We start from the raw sequence: 7460 nt of genomic DNA on the forward strand, positions 1-7460 counted from the left end.
TCAATTGATCATAATAAACTACCTGCCCTGACACCCATCATCAACAAAGCACGCTAGTCTCGTGCTTGGTCGATAGCTTGGAGTTATCGAGTACTTGGCATTATCGAGTGGTTTGTGTTTCGCAGACTCAACTCAGTCGTAGAGCGTTAACCGACGGACTACTTAGACGCCGTGGCGCCAGGTGATCAGTGAGCAAAACTTCGAAGATACCGCACAACTGCACTGGAAAGATACTTCGTGCCTTGAGCGAACCGATCGAACGAGCAGTGTCCGCCTTGGGCCGCCATCGCCGGGCATAGCGCCCGTCACACCAGAAAACGCCACTTCCAATCGGCGTATTCTGCGGACCAAATCTGGGTCCTCCCCACAGCCTAGCGTGCCTTGGAAGCCCCCTGTACACTACCCATGTCCTTGATCTTTTGATCCAGATCGCCGCTAAACCGCAAACAGAGGAGCCCGCCCATCCAGCTGCAGGATGATGGCAAATCCAAATCCTTGCCAGGAGGTCATCATCATCTCTCGCTGATTGGCGCATGGTAGCCACACATACTGAGTACTATGTAACATTGAGTACCTGTGGACGGAGTAACCCAAACTGACGTCAGATCCCATGCTGAGAGCCTTGTCGGCCCGTTTACAGCTCTCTCATCAAAAATGAGGAGATGAACCGGACCAAACAAGACAGCGAGTGTGGAGGTGGAGGAGAGGGATCGATGCACAAGTCTCAATTGATGTATACATACAAAGTACGTACGATCCAACAAACATGGGCAAGAAAGTGACCCAGGAAGTAACCCAGGCAGTAATAAGCAATGAACTTTTGCAAACTTTCATGCGGTAAACTGCGCCCAGAACTGCACCTGGAACTGGAACCGGAACTGTGAAATGGCACTGGTATGTGACATGTGCCTGCTGTCGTTCCACATAATCTGTTTCCAGCAAAGTTATTATTCAATCGTGTTGTTTGAAGAGCACAAAGTCTGGTAGAGTGTGCCGCACTTTGCGGTCCAGTGACCAGCGAGCCCGGAGGCGCTCCACCAGCTTTCTCAACAGCACATCCCCACCTTGCAACCCAGATTCTGGCTGGCTGATCGGTGGGACCCTGTGAAGCATGAAGCAGAATGTCAGACCCAATGCTACGCATCAAGGTCGCTCGCCAAGACAGAAGATGCCCTTCTACCCTGGCCATTGGAACTATACGTAGTAGAGAAGCTACAAAGGAGCGGGCGAATATCACAAGAATAGCATCGAAAGAGGAAGTTAGCACTGCGATAGAACGTATTCGGAACACATAGGACCGATCCACGACGAAGTTCGAAATGAACACTAGGGCCCTAGCATCCAGAAAGGAAGTTGAGCGCGGCAGAACATTCTATGACATGTCGGATGCCTTCGGCAATTCTCAAAGTTATCCGCCTACTGGATCATGCTTGCTTCGACTTGAGCCCCAGGTGTGCCGGGTCGTACGGCATAGAAATCCACCGGAACAACTTTTCGGCACGATCAGTAATACTTAGAAATTTAATGCTGGCCCAACTCAATCCCACCCAAGCTGATTAGGGAGTTTCAATATCACCAATGTATCAATATCGAATTCTTAGTTTACAGGAAGGTGATACCACGAAACGCTACTACGCACAAAGATCTGGTCATCGATACCCTATGGAACCAAAGCTTCTAAGCAACTAGATATTAGACCTTCATGTCTATAGATATTATGGTACTGTTTTGTAAAATGAAATGCTCTATGACCAGCTTGGGTCAAACACTGTACAGCGCTACGCGTGGGCAGTCAGTCATATTTCTAGTTATGTTGATAGTCAGGCAGCACACTATCAACACTTAGCCTTCTAATGGGGCTTGACGGTTGTTAAGGAGTGTTATGTTTAGTTTCCACAAAGATATACGTCCTACCTAGAGTGGAGAGCACAGCGAGGTGATAACGAAACATCCCAGAGACTTGCCAGTCGTATCCTGGTGGTGCTGGAAGCAGATTAGCAGATTACCTTTGCCGTTCTACCCAAGCTACAGCTGTTGGCTGCAGGTTGATTCGGACTGTTTTAAATGAGCTTTATGCTCTGTAACCACCTTTCCATGTAACTGTGTTGGCCTCACGTTGCCGTTCCAGAGCGTCGGGTCCATCGTCGACCTTGCAGCGGCCTTTAGCTTAGATTACCAACGCCGAACATGATCTTTATGTGCTGACAGACGGCGGCCATTGCATATATTTAATGTCGGATTCACAGACAGTCTCCGTCGAAAAGTCCTCCCTCCCTCTTTCGTTAGAATTTATACCAGAGGTCGTAAATTGCGCCGTTCGGGCCCGTGTATGTGTACTGTTCTCCTAAGATCCTCAGGGCAGCCAAGTCTCGCCGGTCCACGCCTGGTATAGCAACATGATGTCCACCAGATATGGCAGTTCCAAGTGAAAACTTCTCTCACTATGTCACATTTACGGATTGGACTCATGAAATTCACCTCGACGACATCTAGCTCCTCAGTCCTTACCAAGGACCCGGCCCATCATCCGGCCACTGATCTACAAGCCCAGTTACATCGTCCACAGCCACTCCAGCAGGTCTCGCCAGTAATCTGTCCAAGTTGAGCCGAGCACTATGCCTTACCATGATCGACCCTTTCTTACGAAAGTACCCCCCTCCGATATTCCCAATATCGCTATCCCCTCCGGCCCAATATTGCACCATCATTGGCGGATTTGTCGTAATGCACATGGGCTTCTCCTCTCCTTCTGCCTTTCCCGTAAAAGCCCCCTCGCAAAAATCTCGCAATGAGATATCCCACATATCAGTCAACCTCTCTACACCGAATTGGTGGAGTAGCCGACGCGCTCCCCGTTGGCTCACGGCATAGGCTTGCACTCCGCCATTTCCTCGGGCTTCGTGGACTACACGAGTATACGGCGGAAATAACGAGGCGAAATTTTCTATCTTTTTCGCCCAGGGGTGACGTTTCAGATGTCGTGGCGCGGGTATAGTCTCTTCGTTAGTGATTAAGAGTGTAAGTAATGAAGAGGGAGGAATTTCGGCATTTGCTTTTAGGGATTGATAGTCTGATGGAAGCTCGCCTCCCGTGTGGCCTAGCCATAAGACGTCCCAGTCGTCGCCATATGGTGAGACTTTCGGTCGTGTCGTCAACGGGGCATCGCTGATACTCAGACCTGGAAGTCCTTGTTCCCGCAGCTGGGGATTGGGTGTGTATAGGCTCGGCAGGAATCTATGCGCATCGCCGTGTAGGGGCTGCGTGAACTTTTGCGAAGCTGCGGCCAATTTCTGAAGCTGGGTTTTGATGCGTACGTCCCAATCGAGGTCGTCTTCCAGTATAAGCGCGCTCGTGATGTTTTCCCGTACGATCCTTGAGGAGATGAAGGCAACCAAGGCGTTGCCCAGTAGTTAGCCTCCAAAGGGGTTTTCGCATATCTTTTTTGCAAATTACGGTCGTCATCACGGCATTGAACATTGCGTGGCGCACCGGGCATATCAACCTTTGCAAAACATTCATGTGTGCCCTCCAGCTGCCAATCGCCCCCATTGACTGTATGTTCTTATTCCTTTGTCCCGGGGGCAGAGCTTTCTCAAGCACATCCGCACCCCTCACGCCGTCCACAAACGTCAATTTGATCCCCGTCACCGTCGCCATCAATGTCATCGCATCGCGCCGGTCCGTCCGCTCGGGTAGGTTCACGACGAAGATTTCCTGGAACTGTGTTTCCTCGCCAAGATCAATTAGCGTAGATCCATCTTTTTATTCTGTTTCTTTGCGCTGGCATTGGCCGTGATAGGAAAAAAACTAGGGGGGAGACCCGCTGCCAAGGGACGGCAGGAGAAGGCCAAGATGCGGCCTCAGGGGACTTACGCCAAGTGTTTGGTTGAAAATCTCCGCAGGGCCACGGGTATCCCATGCTGCCCGTCTCGGGACCCGGAGGTATAGGAGGAATGCGAAGACGAGGAGAAGAAGGGAGACGAATCTTCGTCGGTAGGACATTTCGATGCGCCGCGATTTAAGCGCGACGGTGCAGGTCTAGGAAATTTTAAGAGCACATGGTCGGAGACGAGGTGAGAGAGGAGGGAAATAACACGTAAGAAACTATACGCGAGATCCAATCATGACTGGGGTGGGTTGTCGGAGTTGGTGTCGCGAGGCCATGGATAAATCGGTTATTTCGGGGTTTTGTTTGGGGCTCCCAATCTTCGAGCTCGCGCTGAGCATTCGTAGTATGGGAGAGTGACCTTAACCTTAAAAGCCCGTCGTAGGCAGCCTGCAACGGGTAATTGAGACTTCTCACCTGGCTGGGACGGTCAAACATCCTGCCCGGGCTTGCTCGGGTCCTTATGAGAGAAAGCCCATCCTGTCCCTTGAATTCATGCGTATTATTGCCCTCATCAGCAGGAGACATCGCGGTTCAGTTGCACGCGAATTCCCTTTATTTGAACATGGATTGTGTGAAACTTGGAACCGAGGGAACAATCAAAAGTCGGCTTGTTTCATGATGGACGACGGATGAGGGTAGACGAGAAGGAGATCGTCACGGCGTCACGCGTTTCTTCGAGATAAGCTCGGGCTCGGCTTGAATTTCATTGGCTTGCTTAAGCCCTCGGAAGGCTCCAGGACCGCATATCGAGATACTGCCAACGCAGACTGTCTCCTCTCCGAGTCCGTTCAAGCCTCAAAGATAAAATCCGGAAATGCCCTACGAAGCATGCGGGCATCTTCCTGCCCATTAAAAAGATCCACAAGCGACTTCTGCATCTGTGAGTCCGGCCAGTGGCAAAGCACTCGGTTATCATGCCCCTCCTGAAGCAGCCGTTCCATGTACGGCTTGTCATATATTGCGTGGGCCAGATGGCATTCTGACACTCCCTCGAAGAGCCCATCGCCGTTACTTCTATGCTACTGAGCGAGGTCCCTAACTAAACCTAGCGTGTCTTTGAACATGGCCTCGGCCCTAAAGACAACATCTTCACCTCGCCATTGAAAGTTTCCGTTCGCGAGCCCTTGGCCTCAAAGCCACCCTCGAAGGCAGGCGACTTGGAGCGGGAAATAAGCTGAGGTTTTGCCTGGTTCTGGAGAGAAAGGAATGCTAGCATCTGCACCAGCGTCTAGTAACAGTCTAACGCAGTCGTGGGAGAGGCTAAAAGCTGCTTTCTGAAGGAGGGTGCCTCCCTTTCGGTCGGGTGTGTTGATTTGTTTCGCCGCATGACGGGATGCTAAACACTCCTACAGTCGACCGACAGCCCAGAAAGCCGAGTTCGGACTAGTGTAGACGGGCGCGGAAGCCGTGTAATCGCACACTTTGTGTATAATCTCCCAAAAGTCTTCAACCTCCTCCTCAGAATCCAAAAGAATCTTTAGAGCCCACAGAGTTGAAGGGTTATGTTCGAATAACAACCTTTCGGATACGGTCATCCTATCTGAAGCTCGTCCCATCGCCATATCCGCGCCCGCTTTGAGAAGTAGCCTCCCCATCTCTGGCGCCTCGACATTCGAGTCGATCCAATGGTGTAGCACTGATTTGCCGGCAACTTCGCTCTCTGGAATGGCATTGACGTTGGCGCCCCTCTCGAGAAGCTTCTTCACAGAGAACATAGACCCTCTCTTCACCGCATATGACAGAAAATTGTCTTCGGGGAAGAATTCTGTTTGGTCCAGCTCCTCAGGGCTGTAAAAGTCGAGAAATGTGTCCAAGACCGGCCGTAAGGCCGAGTTAGACTCCACCCTCCCAATCACCGTAGCCATCGCTGGAGGTCCAAAAGCATCGGGGTTTTCTTTCACTTCATCCGGTGCCAAGACGGATAAGACCACTTCAAGCAAGCGAATATTATTCAGCGTAATTGCCCCATAAGCGATTGATTGGAGGTGAGAGATGTCGTCCCCATAGCTTCCGATCATCTTGTGCGTTCTGCATAGCTGAACCGTCTTCTCAATTGCACTCCCAAGATCAGGGCCATGGGCGATATATGGGAAGAATGGCCCGAGAAAAGGTCTGGAAGCTTCATAGGAGGAAGTTCAGAGAGGTGCGGGATTAGTTCCTCGGCAATGTCCCAGAAGAATCTCTCCGTCGCGAGTCCAAGACATTTGGTCAGAATCTCTGGCGAAGAATGTGGAATAAGGCATTGAGACCAGTGGCCTGTTACGCGTGCCAACAGCCCATTCCAAGGCGGTACCATCTAGATCAATGTCGTGTGTGTCCCATCTGATTTCTCCGCTAGACACATCAGCAGTTATTCCGCTGTCCAAGATCATGTCCACGGCATCCTTGATTTCTTCATGAGGAAGAAAGATTGCCATTTGCAAAGGGGTTATTCGTGAGGCTGAAGTATATTCTTCTGAAGGCTGCATTCGTTGTTGTCCTAGCATTCTGAGAGCCCAGTCTGACCGCCCAAGCAGGAATAGTTCATGAGGTCGTATATGAAGGACGCCTGCATCGCAGGGACATTGCTGGTTGTAATAAACCGGGAAGTAAAAACAGCCCCGGCCTCACTATCCTCCTTCTTGACTAACTATCACACTCACTCTCTTGCATGGTGGTTACTAACCATGTCTCTTCACTTGAGGCTACGTATCGCAGGGGTGACCCCGTCTCATTGCATGACTCCAGCAGCGCCCTCAGGTAAAGGTAGAATCACCTGCATGGTTGGTTTGGGATTTTGGATACCGCGGTATTGTGCGCCCCAAGGTTCTCAAGGCTAGATATATAACCTGGGAAAGTTGGGACGAGGAAAAACTAGGCTGGGGTGGCTTGGTTTTATAGCAACCTCAAATGCCCATTCTGTTTCTGCTACGCGCCTCCTGAGGTTGGGCTGGTGATGAGAAGCCAAGCGGAGGAAGGGGTCACCCGCATTCTAGACGGGATCTTCCTTTCCGTTTAACTTACTCGAGAAACAATGAGCCCGATTCTCAGGCTTTGCATGTTCTTCAACATTCGACGGCGTCAGGTCGGAAAGTCGTTAGAAAGCAAAACAAAAGACGAAGTTGTCGCCCCAGCGGTACCTTCCCGCATCACGGAAAGTAAAGTTCGCCAAGTATAACCGTAGGTAATTATGCCTCGTAGGTGTGCAACTGTATAGCAGGAAGTGGAAGTGGATGCCTAGCGCAAGTTTAATTCACGAAAGCGTTGTCCTGTTGCCATTTCGTATTAGGGGACGCCAAGGACAGACCCGCCGGAACGTTAATATAAGAACACGGCAATGCGCTTTCGCCAACATTAACCGGCCAAATATAGCCTTGGACAGTTAAATGCCTTTGTGGATACCGGATTTCGGGTGCGGGAATTCATAGAACTCCGACGCAAGCAGGTTCGTGTATTTATGCGACCTTGTTCGCCGGGCATTGATAAGTGATACCGCCAGCCCAGGCCAACATCCCAACCAGGTCTCAAGCTGTCCCGCTGAACCTAATTCACTCCTTCACGCGCATCCATAGCCGCAGTCTGCCCCCACAAG

The 7460-nt window shown here is 50.9% G+C and overlaps 1 pseudogene; it reads right to left on the reverse strand.

Annotated features, from left to right (window-relative positions):
- Positions 1–5235: 5235 nt before the first annotated feature.
- Positions 5236–5907, reverse strand: SAPIO_CDS0383 (annotated as a pseudogene; the record flags this gene model as incomplete).
- Between the last annotated feature and the right edge of the window lie 1553 nt (positions 5908–7460).

Source organism: Scedosporium apiospermum (genome assembly GCF_000732125.1).
Source record: "Scedosporium apiospermum strain IHEM 14462 chromosome Unknown SEQ_SAPIO_0022, whole genome shotgun sequence".
In the NCBI taxonomy this organism is placed as follows: domain Eukaryota; kingdom Fungi; phylum Ascomycota; class Sordariomycetes; order Microascales; family Microascaceae; genus Scedosporium; species Scedosporium apiospermum.